This window comes from Euprymna scolopes, chromosome 10, assembly GCF_053919585.1.
Source record: "Euprymna scolopes isolate OS-2025 chromosome 10, ASM5391958v1, whole genome shotgun sequence".
Taxonomy (NCBI): Eukaryota; Metazoa; Mollusca; class Cephalopoda; order Sepiida; family Sepiolidae; genus Euprymna; species Euprymna scolopes.
Window position 1 is genome coordinate 158,635,792 of NC_136491.1, and position 15,591 is coordinate 158,651,382.

Sequence of the window (15,591 nt, forward strand, 5' to 3'; positions counted from 1 at the left end):
TTGATAAATAAATAACCAGTATTTATCGCCGTTATAGTTTGTGTGAAAAAAGTTCTATTTTTATATGTATAAATTATATGCCAAACCATGGCTGAAAAGAATACGTAACGTGGATAAAATAAGAGATGGAAGTCACGTGAAATGTTATCCAATATGGCCGCTGAAGGTGTTAACGGGTAATTACAAACCAGAATTGTTCGCATCTCAATAAAGAGACAGGGTCTAATAAAAGTTGGTATGTAATGATTTTAGTAACTGTTACATTCGTTTTGTAAAAACATCAACTTCTGTAATTAGTATTTAGGTTACCGGTACGAAAGATTTTGGATTAAATTCCATTTCCACATTGATTTTTTGGTACTAGTGCACTTATTGATCCGTGCTGAAATAATAACGTTGTTATTTAGAAGCCATTCTTACAAGGGGCGGGTGTTTTGTACATATTCTGTACTTTAACCTTACAATTTAATAAAAACAGATCATTAAACGTTAATTAAACTTGAAAATACTATTTTAAAAAATAGCGCGGATCAATAAGTGCACTAGCACCGATTTTATTTTATTTTATCCGTAATACTACAATCTCCGTCAATTTTTAGCCAAAAAATGTAACTTTTAATTTTTATGTAAAATAAGGTACTTATACAGGAAGTTATTGTTATATTTTTAATAGTATTTTCAAGTTTATATCTTTTCGGTACTAGTGCAGAGAGTGATCCGGACGTAAATAATGTTATTATTTAAAAAGCCATTCTTAACATGGGGAGGGTGCTTTGTACCTATTCTATACTTCAACCTTACAATTGAATAAAAAAAAAACATATCATAAAACTTTAATTAAACTTGGAAATACGATTTAAAAAATAGCGCGGATCACTCTTTGCACTAGGACCATCTTTTCTTTATTAAATTGTTAGGTGAAAGTACAGAATAGTTACAATACACCTTCCCCTGTCTATGTTAAGAATGGCTTTCTAAACAATATTATTTTAGTACAATAACTTCTCTGCATAAATACCAAAGTAGCCCACACTTTTTTTTCCCGACTGACTTTTAACTAACATCTAACATCGAAACTGTATTTTAAATTGTTTAAGCACACAATCTATTGCGTGAATGTCTTGATTATACGGTCTGACATCTTCGGATTTGTTTGATGCAAAACTTCGGGAATGTTTCCTTTTTTTTTTTTTTTAAATTAGCTGGTAAAGAAAAATCTCCTTTACCAATAAACTAAAATTCCGCCTTCAATATTAATTAAACTATACTTCATTTGAATAATCGCAAATTTGTTGGCAGTTGCATAATATGGACTACCAACGAAATCTAGAGTGTCGTTTTTTAACAGATTCAAAATTCGGTCCTTGTAAAAAATGTTCATTCAAAGAATATATGTTCTAATATAATTAATTCCGAGGATTGATAAAGTATCCTGAATCTATCCCAGAAAAGAGCGAAGTGTTTACGATAAAAAACCTTCATGAAAATGCAAAATCCAAATGAAGGTTTGGATTATTTTTCTTAACCTCAATGATTTTTTCAAAATATTTTCTTCAAGGGAAAGACTTTCTCGTTGCAAACTAATTTTGCCATTTCTTGAACTGAATATGAAATACCTCATCAATACTCTGAACTGACTTCATAAAACTGGAATCTTCTGGATGTCCATTCTTTATAAATATCACTAATACTACCGTTTGATAAGGAATTCACAAAAAATTCAGGGAATTGTCTGTGTTAACTTATAAATTAATGTTAAAATTCATGATTTTTTTTCTTTTTGATTATATATGTATTCGTCCTAACTTTATCTCCCCCATTTTAATCGCGTATACATAGGTAGAGACGTTATATTGAGTTTGTGGTCACATTTTTTTTTATAACTTTCTGAAGTAGAATATTATCTTAAAACTGCTCATAAATTCTATTTGCTCATATTTTGTCGTTTATTTGCGGCATGGCAGTAAATAACGGTAAATTTTTACTTGGTTTCCACCTTAACATTTTTCTTTAAAAGTTACTTGGGTGTGCCCGGCAGATGACGGGAAGAACCAGAAACGGTCGACTAGTAGTTTTCTGGCTATTAAGACATTGGTACTCATGCAGAGAGTGATCCATGCTGAAATAATGTTATTATTTGAAAAGCCATTTTTAACATGGGGAGGGTGTTTTGTACCTATTCTGTACTTTAACCTTACAGTTGAATAAAAAAAACAGTACTGGTGCACTTATTGATCCGTGCTGAAATAATAACGTTATTATTTAAAAAGCTGTTCTTAACATAGGGAGGGGAGGGTGTTTTGTAACTATTCTATACTTTAACTTTACAATTGAATAAAAAGACATAAAACTTTAAACTTGGAAATACGATTTAAAAATAGCGCGGGTCAGTAAGTGCACTACCACCAAAATAAAACATTTAAAACTTTAATTAAACGTGGAAATACGATTTAAAAATAGCACGGATCACTCTCTGCATTAGAACCAAGACATTTTTTCCTATATATTATTTAATGAATTTCAGTGGTTGTCGCCATTCTTTATATGGGGAAAGGGTTGTAACAATTTGTGTTTTCTTTTTTTGTTCTTTGTTTTTTTTTTTAATATAGCTATCCTGTCTGTCATCTGCCGGACAGACCTGAGTAATGTCGTGGAAATCGCGGGTCGATAAATACAGAAGCACTAAAACTTGATTAAAAAGCTTTTAATTTTATGAAAAAGAGCATCAGTTTTGAGTAATAAAAAAACTCTTTTTTTTTTCTTTTTTTTTTTTAGCGCATGTTAAGATATTTTAAAAATCTTGAAGTTGTTCATGGCTTCAGTAATTTAAAATCGTTTTGTGGTATTATTTTTTTTTGTTTTTTTACTGCAACTTAAAATTCACTGATAAATTGACAATTATGTCGATTTTCTTAAAACGAATTTCTACATTTAAATTTAAAGCAGACAAGTAGTTTTCTGGACATTAAGACCTTTATTTCGTTTTTCGGACTCCCTTCCTCATCTTCTTGGAACTTGGGAACTGTTTTTTTGGAATTTCGAATTCGAGATTCACCTGAAGAAGGCCGAAGGATGATACGGCCGAAGCGTAGTGAAAAAAATACCGAAGATGAGGAAGTGAGTCCGAAAAACGAAATCCATAATGAAATCACCTCATCCCCAAACTATAGACAATTAAGACCTTTATTATCCAATATAATCCTTTGTTTTCACTGGCGGTCATGGTTTTTCTAAACTAAACATATACTAATGCGCATACGTGTTACAAAACACTTTCTTCCCATGTAAAGAATGGCGACGGCCATTGACATTCATTAATACATTGGAAAAAATGTGTAAATATTCAGAAAGCTACTTGTCTGACCCAAATTTGAATGTGATATTTATTTTCATCAGACCCGAAAATCTATAAAAGTCGTCAATTTAAAGATGGGTGTTGAGTTGATATATCTACAAAGATATGCTTAGTTCAGAAATATTTTGTTTTATTATTCGGAGTTTGAACAGTGTGAAATATTTTGTTTTATTATTCGGAGTTTGAACAATGTGAAAAGATTTTCACATCCAATAAAAGCGCATCTATTATCGACCGCTAATACATTTTTTGGTATTAATACATATTACAAACTAGATTCTCGTAAATGTCCGCTAGAAACTTATGCAAACGGCCGGAATATACCGAGAGCGCTAGTCAACTTCATCAGCCAATCAGAAAGCGATAACAAACCTACTGAGAAGCCACATAATTTGCAGACGACTTTTGATAAATCGTAAAAGGAAAAATATTTTTAGTTATTAATTTTAAATCTTGGGGCATCCCACAGCAATTAATTTACTATTCTTGACAAGTTAATACAGACGTCGAAGCAAGTAGTATTGTCAACAGAACAAACTGAAATGAAGTGTAGGACATAAAAAAAATTTGAAGAGAATGTGGGATGAGCTTGAAACACATTGGATGGGTTAATACTTACCCTACCTCCCTCTCTCCCAAAAAGTTAGTTTTCAATCACGCGAAACAACTGTTACTACTTGATTAAAAATAAAAAAAATTAAAACGATTTGGTGAAAGTGCACTGGGGGACCACCCGAAGACGACCAATGCACGGTTGCCGCACTGGTTGTTCAATCTGCAAAGGGTGTTTATTCCGAAAGCCGTTCTTAACATGGGGAGGTTGGGGGTGTTTATTCCGAAAGGCATTTTCTCATTTTCAACCTCCTCGTAATCAACTTTTTAAAGGTAAATCTTCGAGTGGTCCCCCAGTGCACTTTCACCAACGATTTTTATTCATAACACTTACGGTAGGTTGTTGCTATATTTTTTTTATTTTTTTATTGTAATTCGTATCCGATAAATGTCGCTATTTTCCGTTTCCTTGTGTTTATTTTCCTCATATTCTGACGTTGCTGCGTAAACACGGGCAAATATTTACAGAAATGAGTTTCGTAATATACACTAGCACCCATCCGTTAATAGATTCGTTTGTATTTTATAAGTACTATTTATAAGTTATTTGGTTATAATCAAGATTGTCTGTTCTTTTGACTTCCGGTTTCAGCTGCGAAGACAGGATGATAGTGATAAGCAAGATATGGTCTTTTCTGGTTAATGATTATTGCCCTTTCGGTTAACGTGAGAGGCCTTCCTGTTTCTCCCATGTTAAAACGAATTTCTTGTTTGCTTGACCTGTCTAATTGTGCAGTCAAATAGACAGAAGAAACCGGAAGTAAGAAAGATCAGACAATCTTGACTGTAAAAAAATGTTTCGATTAGTTCATACGTATTTGAGTTTTGGAACAAATTCAGCTGGTGTTAATTACAATGTAGTGTTGTTGCCTGTATTCTGTGCAATCGAAATGCGCCAAGTGCTTAACTACACGTTCTCCGCTCTCATATCTTTAAAATGTAACGCCAAAACGCTAGTGATGTCTTCCTTACACATGGTCTTAATGTTTCTCTATTGTTTTTTTTTTGTTTTTGTTTTTTGTTTTAATATTCACTAGAGTTATTTTTAAATTTATTTTTAAGGTGTAATGTCAGATGATTTATTTGGTGGTAGTCACTAAATCACAAGTAATTCCCTTTATTACTCGATACGCGTGTCATCATCAAAGGTATGAATCCAAAGATTCTTTATTAGCATTGGTTTCTCCAGATGATATTCTAGTCCGAATTATTTCTATAAAGACGCCGAGTAATTACGGAATGGACCACAAGAAGGTTGACAATATCCTAAGTGAAAGTGATTTTTTAGGAATGAACTGGATTTGAACTGTCGTTAACCATTAGACTACCGTCACCTTCCACCAAAGGAACATGCGCGTTGTCTTATCGATTCAACATCGGGTTTGAGGAGCTAATACAGAATTCTATATTTTTTCAATCAGCCGATACCACTCTAACAAAATATGAATGAAAACAAATATAAAAATTAACGTTTTCTTTTTTGTGTGTAGACATTTCATATATAAATATATATATGTAATATATGTATGTATATTAGGCACCGCCAAAAATGGCCGCAAAATCAAGTTGTTGTTGTTTTTTAAAACGAAATTACATTTATTAAAATCCATTATTTCTGAGTAACTTTTTTTTTCCAGAAAGATAAAACCCTGAATTTTATCATATAGAAAACAGAATAATGTAAAACTTTTTCTACTATTTTTAATTCAATTTTAAATGTTAAATTTTCCCAAAAAGTTAACAATTGACATTTTTTGTCTTGCACAAAAAACGTACTTAAATATTTAAAAAAAAGGGTTTTTGAAATAATTAATTAATTTATTTATTGTCTAACTAAGATTTAGGATGATTTTCTAAGAGGATATGCAAAAATATTATAATATAAGTACCTGAATTTCAAATAATTCCACTTATTCATATAGGTAACCAGATATTCGCGTTGACGTAGAGTTCAGATCGACTCTGTTTACGTTTTCGTCTGATAAAAAGCAAACTATGGAAGACCAAACAGGCCAAAAAAAACTTATTTTTCAGTGACGAAAATTTCAATGTATTATTAAGCTGAGGCTGGCCAGTGTCAGATGGGTGACCATTTGCATGGGTTTGGTTTTTAATGTGTATGTGTGTGGGGGCCAGACTCCCCAAAATGGGGGGGGGGCAATTTAAAGCAGAATAAAAAAAAATTATTTCAGCGCGTTTGGTCCACCATAGTCGAAAGGCGGCAAACGTTTTCAAACGGGATCGAAAAAAAGATGCTATTTTTAACACAAAGGGCACAATATTTATCGAATTTTTTTTTTTTGGTATCGATTATTCAAAGCATGCCCTGTTTAATAATGGTCATGCATTATTCGGCTCGCTAAAAAAAAATTGTTAATTTATTTATCAAAAATTTTAAAATAGCTTTTTTCGTATAAATATTTAAAAAAATTTTTTTTTGTTTTGCTTAACTTAAATTAATTATTTTACTTAACATATTCACCGAATTTCACACTTCAAAACTCAAAAGCGGGATAATTAAACACAATCGAAGTTCTGATATTCAGACGTCAAAATAAGGTATGCAAACAATTTTTTTTTTTTTTTTTTTTTAATCTATAATTCTGTCCCTTACAACACAATATGTTGATTTCAGTTTCAGATGATTATTTTAAGCATATTTGTTCCCACTTCAAAACAAGGGGGGGTTTTGTAAGCAAAAAAAAATATATATATAAATATCGTTTATGAAAAATAAGTACACTGTTATAAAGTTCATTCTTCTCCTAATAATCGCTGAAAATTTCGTATTGATCGGATAATTACCTGATTTTTGGTAGATTTTTAAAAAGACGGTCCGTCAAAAAGTACTGACCTGCCCCCCCCAGTTTTGGCGGTGCCTAATGTATATATATCTATAAAAGTGAACGTGTCTGTGTGTGTACATTTCCCTACGCAATAACTCTGTCAATTTTAAGTCTACAGACTAGAAATTTGATATACAGGGTACTGAGATTTGGGAAAATCGATGTGATCGGTTGTCGGCCAGAAATTTATTTTTTTTTTTTTTTATTACATTTTCACCCCAAACAAGGCAAATTGCCACTTTGGTGTAGGGGGCTACTATCAGGGACAACAACTACTGGGGTACTATGTAGGGATTTGGGCAGCAAGATGTTGGTTCACGTTGCACTTGAACTTATGCATGTCAGTACAGTTGGGGAAGCAGTGACCTGGAATGGAATTCCAAAGTCTAGCGGTTCTGGGGAAGAAACTACCGGAGTAGAAAGATCTTTTACGTCTAGGGATCTCTACTGTGTGGGGGTGGGATTTTGTAGCTTGTCGGGTCTGTCGAGGGTGTTCACATCGTGGGGGCACAAGTGCTTGCAGTTCATCAGAGCATTCACCATTAAAATACTTGTAGAACAGGCAGAGGGATGCAACGTGTCGTCGATGGGACAGAGGCTGAAGCTTAGATGCCAGTTTAGGGCCTATCAGATTTGCGACTCTCTTTTGAACCTTGTCTAGGAGCGAGAGACTAGTAGCCGATGCACCAGCCCAAATATGACAGCAATACTCCATACTTGGGAGAATGGTTGCCTCATAGAGGTACAGGATACTTTCGGGTGTTAGTAGTTTTCTAGCACGGTAGAGAGAGCCGCCTTCCTTGGCGATTAAGAGGTCAAAATTTAACGATTTGACCTTTGAGAACTCTACCAAACTCCTCCGACAATTTTGAAATTTTAGATATAGGTTCCTTGGACATGGATCTAACTTACTAACTTGATTTGAGCCCAAAAAGCGGTCATAAGAGGGGTCACATTTTAAAAAATTGACGCTTTTTTTTTTGCTCAACATACACATCCAAACACCCGGGCAACGCCGGGCAACGCCGGGCAACGCCGGGCAACGCCGGGCACCCATGCTAGTATATATATATATAATGAACGTGTATGTGTGCCTGTGCGTCTGTGTACATTTCCCTACGGAATAACTCTGTCAATTTTCAGTCTAGAGACTCGAAATTTGATATACAGGGTACTGAGGTTTCAGAAAATCTTTGTAATCTGTTTTCGGCTAGAAATTTGGCTGTTAAGGAGTCAGTTTAATTATTTGGCGTTTGAGAACTCTACCAAACTCCTCCCCCAAGTTTGGGTCTAAACACTTGAAATTTTAGATATAGACTCCTTGGACATGGATCTAACTAAATAACTTGATTTGAGCCCAAAACAATAAATGTTAAGGGATCATAAGAGGGGTCAAATTTTTAAAAATTGACCGCTTTTTTTTTTTTTTGTTCAACATACACCTCCAAACACCCGGGCAACGCCGGCTGAAATACTAGTATATCTATAAAAGTGAACGTGTCTGTGTGTGTGTGTGTGTACATTTCCCTACGCAATAACTCTCTCAATTTTAAGTCTACAGACTCGAAATTTGATATACATGGTACTGAGATTTGGGAAAATCGATGTGATCGGTTTTGGGCCAGAAATTTGGAGATTAAGGGGTCAAAGTTCAACGATTTGACCTTTGAGAACTCTACTAAACTCCTCCGACAATTTTGGGTATAAACACTTGAGAATTTAGATATAGGTTTCTTGGACATGGCTCTAACTTAACAACTTTACTTGAGCCCAAAACAATAAATTGTAAGGGGTCATAATAGGGGTCAAAGTTGAAAAAAAAATTGACCTCTGCGGTCTCTACCAAATTACTCAGACAATTTATGGTCTAAACATTTGAAATTTGACATAAAGCGTATTCAGAGATAGGACAAGCTTTTGAATCAGTTTGGGTCGAAAATGTTTTGTTACTAATATATAAATGTATGTTTTTATGTCTGCCTAAAACTTTTGACAGGGGCGACGGATTTTACCAAGATCAGTATCGCTTAGAAGTCCGACCTTTCAGACGACAAATATCGAAAAATTGGCTAAAAACATTAATATCTTCACCTTCAACTGGAAACTTTTCCACAGGGGGTCGCTTTTTTCGCCGATATTTTTTAAAATCATCCTCTCCTTTCGATTGTCTAGCCTTAATTTTAAAAAATGGCACTTCCAGTTTGGTGATCGTCATAACAGCATAGACGTCATGTTTTTTCCCCCGTTCTTTTCCTCCTTCGCGGTACGGGTTCGAGCCTGCCTTCCTACTACGACTTTTTTTTTTTTTGCTCAACAGACACATCCAAACACCCAGGCAACGCCGGGCTGAAATGCTAGTATGTATGTATGTATGTATGTATGTATGTAAATATATATATATATATATATATATATATATATATATATATATTCCGTCACTGAAATCTTGAACTTCGTTAATTTTTTATTTTGTTATTTTTTGTTATTTTGTTTGTTTGTTTTTTGTTATTTTGTTTTTAAGTAAATAAACACATTGTTTATTTACAAATAAATTTTAGGTTTGCAAAAGAAACCTTCTTTCTTTTATGTATGTCTACCTCAAAAGGTTCCTTTGCAAACCGAAAATTCGCATTTAAATAAACTGTTTATTTACTAAAAATTCGATTGTGTTGGCTTGTTTTAACATTTTCAAATTTTAAACTTTCAAATACTTTCAACGAGGATAATCACATGATATGATCGTACAGTTTTGTTTTTTGTTCATAACTGACGATTATGTAGTAAATAAGATGTCATTTCTATTATGTAGTAAATAAGATGTCATTTCTATTATGTAGTAAATAAGATGTCATTTCTATTATGTAGTAAATAAGATGTCAAAAATAGCATTTACAGTTTTTTTATTGAACAATGCTTGTTTGAATGTTGCCGGCAATTTCTGGCCAGCCATGGAGCGAGGATCAAAGTTTAATATCTTCTAGGAAAAAAAAAATCCAATGCTTAAGCAAATTTTATCTCTATCCAAATTTCTCCTCTTTCTTACAGAATTGGATTTTCCATGTATGAAAACCCGACTTTTATGCTTAAATTTTCCTCCATAAGACAACTCAATATGACTACGATCGGTATACCCCATCAATGTTTTCACTTTGCGTAATTTTCAAAAATGTAAGGTAAGTGTATTAAGTTTTATTCGACCTGACATATCTGGAGTAATAACAAGCCCCGCCCTCATATTAAATTTTGATACTTTTGCAGAGAAGGTACCGTGCTGCTTCATAATATTAGTATTCTCAAGTTAAATACAAATTTACAGTATCTTATATATATATATATATATATATATATATATATATATATATATATATATATATATATATATATATGACCTTGTCTTTCCGTGTGTGGAACGGTCTCTACTAAACTACTGTCACTTTTTGGTCTACAGACTTGAAACTTGATTCGTTCTCTGGAGAGGGGATTCGTGCCTCTGGAACAAATTTGATTTGGTTTTAGCAGGTTTAACATTGAACAGATTGGGAGGCGTAAGTTGACTAAATATGTATCTTGTACGCATGCGTAAATATACATTTATGTTTAATAGCGTTTTTTTATCTTGTGTTATGTGTGTCAATTCGGCTCACATGGTGACGAATAACGTTGGAGAACTTTTGCTTTCGATTCTTGCTGATGACACCCAAGTCATTTTTTTATTTTTATTTTGTATTTTACTTTTTGAAATCACTGCTACATATTGGGTTCAATATAATAATCAATAAAGTTGGCTCTATAATAATAAATACGAAATTTGCATGAATTAAAATATATTTAAGCATAGTTTATGCCCGGGCAACACCGGGGGGCCTACTAGTTATTTTAATAAAAATCTGGTTACAAACAACTCCTTTCCCCTCACAGTAAAATTCTGGGGAAAAAAAGACAGTGTTGGAGGTGTTTGATCTCGAAAATATTAAGGTTTAGCGTTTTCATGCGAAGTGAAACGTTTGGTCATGACCACAAGAAACACTGCAGAAGCAACATTGCCGTTTTCACTCCATTAATTAGCGGTCCGAGCCATAATACGCCTTGCTTGCCATTTACAAACGCTTAGACGACTCGAGCAACGAATCTCGTTGACGAATTTTGCAGGCTTTTCAGTAGATCTGTTGAATAGGAAATTCTTCGATTATCGCCCTTACCACTGTGAAAAAGTGTTTGAATTTAAGAGTGTGTACTTGCTGTTTCATAAGGCGCTAAACCGAATTAAGCTGGACTGAAAGAACTAGAAAGAGGTATTTATTTATTTTGCACACTAACACGCTGAAGAATCGTGTGGAGAAAACAGCAAAATTGAATATTGTCGGAGCGTCATCACTTGGAAAGGTTATTCGTTTTACGCGTATATAAACGCGGCTTGATGTAAATATCGCTAAGCATATCGGCTCTATTTCAGGTGAAAAAAATAAAGCCCTCAAATTTGCTGCGTAGGTGGCATTCGTATCTCCCACTTCGATTCTCGTGAAAAGCTAATTCACCGTTATTCAACATCGCATTAAAAATATCTAAGAGTGCTTGTCTGATTAATCGCACGTAAATGTCAGATTCCCTGCTACTGAACTTCGGATTGGCAATTTATTATATTCTAAAGGAAAGTCGTGTTTCTAGCTAAACGTACACAATTTACATGACAATAAACTCCTAAGTATACCTAGTATACGATTTACTACGATGTGGAAACCATTAATTGAAAGCTAGTACGACCCGTGGAAATTCCACGGAATAAAAAATATATTGAATCAACGAAAATGTTTTGATAAAGCTGATATTTTTCTGGATAGTGCAAAAAGTTATTTTTTTCGACAGAAAAATCAATAAAACGCAGCAAATAAAGGTTTATTAAAATCTTATCAAAATAGAGTTCATTGTATTTTCCAAATAGAACTGACCTAAATTAAATTTATATGTGCTAATAAATACTCAGAAATAATATTGTGCTACATAGTTCAATACAAATAATAAAATCATATTGTAAGCGACAATCTTTGATTCACATAAGTTCAGCAATTTTGGCAGTATTTTTGCAGTGTCTTTCGAATGTCTCTCTTTTTACTAACATTTCACTTTGGTAAAGAATTGCTGCATGTCGAAATTACTACGAGGTCCTTTCTCACACAATTACAACAATGATCATAATTTAAATGATATTAGAAAACGAGGCTATATCCGATGAGGGTTACTTTCATATTCTTGTTCAGACAAATCAGATTTTAAAGGCCAAATTTCGCGAACCTAGCCCATTTTGAAGCGGTTTGGCCTTTAAAAATTGTATTTGGCCCTTTTTTTAAGCGTAACGTACGAACTAAGAAATAAACAAGCAGAATATTATATCGATTATAATTAGAACACGATCAAATACTTATATTTTTATAAAAGAAATAATGCTAACAATTCTAAATGCTATAGGTTGAAGGCTCCCAAAATTCATACTAGAATTGTTTGAATTGGCAAATGTGGTGGAACGGATAAAGTGCTAAGTAATAATCAGATCTATGTGAACGTTTCTCGGGTTAAAAATTCAATCTTCAGTACAGGCGATATTAAGGTCATTTTTTTTAAATTCTAATATTTCTGCCCGGTCATGGCTGAGGAAAGAAAATTAAATAACGTTTAGTTCGAAATTTCAAAGTTTGACAAGATGTACCTGAAAAAAAATCATCGGCCGAAACGTGAAAACAATACCAAAGATGAGAACGCAGACTTCGTATGATTCATACCTCGTTATATTAAAATGAATAAATACTAATATGAATATGAACTAAGATGGCTGCCAGAACAAACACACGATGTTGAGTCTTTTATGAATTTTCTTTTTCTTCTTGCAACATTATCTTGGCATACATGTTTTCTTTCTAAGCAAATAATTTCTAATTTTTCTGAGAAGTATATGCACGAAAGGAGCTGGTATTGGCATAATAATAGACGTTTGTTTCTTTATAACGAAACGGATCTGTAAAAAATTTACTGAAATTTTAACGTGCTGGAAGAACTGTTTTGCATGAAAAATAAATATTTGGAACTTTGAATGTAACTATACTGCTATTATATATATATATATATATATATATATATATATATACTATGGGCACGTAGAGATAAATAAAAATGTTTTCATTCTTATTAGTAGTTGTTTCAAAAACGACACTGAAACTAAGTCAGGTAGCTTTCTTTTTGTCTCTAACACATTGAAGCAGTTGCCAAAAAAGGCTGGCAAAAATTAGTTTGAGGGAGACGTGTTCAGAGAGTAGCGTGAAAGAAAATGCGTCGAAAAAGTTCCAAAAAAAGAAAATGTTAAGTTTCTTTTAATCTTTGAAACGACGGGTAGCCGTACTAGTTTGAAATATTAATAAAATTACAATATTTTACTAAAATTATAAAACTAATCGTCTTTAATTCTTTCTCTCTTCCGAAGATTTTTCCCCTAAAAATTTGGTGCATTCATAACTTTCAACTTGGGATTTTTGTTCATGAAACTCTCCCATTTAATTTTTAGAAAAAATATCCTATATAGAAAATCAGTTAGAAAATTTCCGCTAGTGTTTCCTTTCTTTGTTGTTGTTTTATTAAGTATATTATCATTAGCAAGGAGACCCGATGTTGCCAGAGATTGAATGATGATCAATGAATATTTCACACTCCTATATTTTTATTGTCATCGAAATCCATGAAATCGCTCGAGAGGAAGCTTCACATGCCTCCACGCAGTAACTTAGTCCAAAATATGTTTTATTCTACATTGCACTTTAGAAAACCTATTGTTTCTTTTATAGAATTATTTTATATAAATTCTTTCCAGTTAACGAAAACTAAACATTCTTTGCACTTAATGAAAAAAATATTAAGAAATTTACGTGCGAGGTTTGAACCTACAGACCACGTCATGCAAAAAAAAACAAAAAAAAATGCTATCAACTTACCCACAATAGAATTTTCTCGGTCCGTTGTTCTATCATTGTTGCTAAGCAACAACATGGAAAAAAGGCTTTACTGATTATAAATTAAAATAATGGTATCGATTATCGGTAATTATCGGTAATATTCTGGGACAAAACTTAACTAAGATCACTCCCAGACTTATACACTAGAGTTCTGTAAATTTTAAAGAAAATCTGTTCAGTCGTTTCGGAGTCTATAAGGAATGAACTCGCACACAGACAAAATTGCATGTATATATGTTTCTATGTATCATGTTCACTTTTCAACTAATCAAACAATCGTTATGAATTTTGTAACACAGGTGTTAGGTGTAACGATGAATAATGTAGACTATATTAGTTTACTTTAGTTTTATTCAAAGTATGAAAGCGTTTCAAGAAAATTCAGATACCTCCGATTCTGGTAGAAATTTAACAATAAATATTAGACATCCTGAAGTGTTTCTATGATTTTTGTATCTTTGAGTATTTAAATTTTTTAGAGTACTTAATATGGACATAATTTCCTATTTGAAAATGCAAATATTTCAAAGTTGCTTAAATTTGATCCATGTAAAGATATAGTGAAGTTCAATTTTTGAAGTTTAAGCCTAAAATTTTAGACATTTTCTCTAATCAAAATTTTGTAATAGATATTGTTCAAAATGGAAATAAGGATTCTAGACATAAGATTTACTAGTATCATATTTTGATCGTAATTTTGATCGTAATCTTTGTCAGCAGACGTAAAGGTGGTGGAAATATGTTCTGCTCAATGAAACAATTTCACTCTAATTCTAGTTATTATAAAGTTGTAGTTGAATGAACTACGAATTTTGAGATAGACTCTTACTAACGTGTATGCGTGTTTTTCTCGCTCTGATATTGATATTAAAAGCCGGTTTTTCTATTTACAAGTTATTAAAGCGAACTTAATATGCTCCGTCATTAATATGCAGTTTAACTCATTTGAATATTCCTTTGAAAAAAAAGAGTGTTAATTACTTATTCATTTTTAGTTTGTTTTTTTTTTATAGATTATTAGTTTCATTCCACACACACACACACACACACACACATATATATATATACTAGCAAAAGTATCCGTCGTTGACTGGGTTCAAAAACAGCCTACAGAAAATGGACTCTGATTTATGAAAGTATGATAGGTTATGAAAAAGAAGGGTTGTAAAGAGATAGCTTCGAATTTTGGGGTATCAAAACCAAAGCAAAATATGATGAAAGTAAAAATAAAATAGATAAACCTCATAAGTTATTATACTATACCTGTTCACACTGAAAAACTTATCACAATATTCTGTGGATCTATATTAAAAAACCTTGTTAAACTTTGTGACATATTTCCATTCTATGGAGGTCAGGTGCGAACGAACACCCCATAATTTTATTATACCATATTTCTTCAAACAGAAACATAATTATCAAAGTATACTTACGCAGATAGATATGAAAAGTCTTTATTAAAGTTTGTGCCTATTTTCATTCTATGGAGGCCAGGCGCGAACGTAGAGCCACAATTTTATTATACCATCCCTATTTAAGTTAAAACATACTTATCAAAGTATTCTTATGTGCATCTATATCAAAAACACTTGTAAATGTTTTTGTTTTTTTTTAATTTTTAAGTTTTTTATTTCCATACTTTGTGGGCCAGGCGCGTACGCAGACCCCATAATTTTAAGGAATCATCATTATGCCAGATCAAAGAAACCCATTCCTGTGTCTCGATACATCTTCTATCATTATATGTAATCAGTTTTCTATAATAGTCAACCATATATGAGCC

General features: G+C 32.7%; 1 long non-coding RNA gene across 1 annotated transcript in view; it reads left to right on the forward strand.

The window, feature by feature from the left end:
* Window positions 1-216: 216 nt before the first annotated feature.
* The window catches only part of LOC145286334 (uncharacterized), a 347,817-nt gene continuing 332,442 nt past the window's right edge, over window positions 217-15,591 (forward strand). Inside the window, exon 1 of the long non-coding RNA XR_013869141.1 lies at window positions 217-235. This is a non-coding gene — a long non-coding RNA (uncharacterized LOC145286334). The remainder of the gene's footprint in view (window positions 236-15,591) is intronic.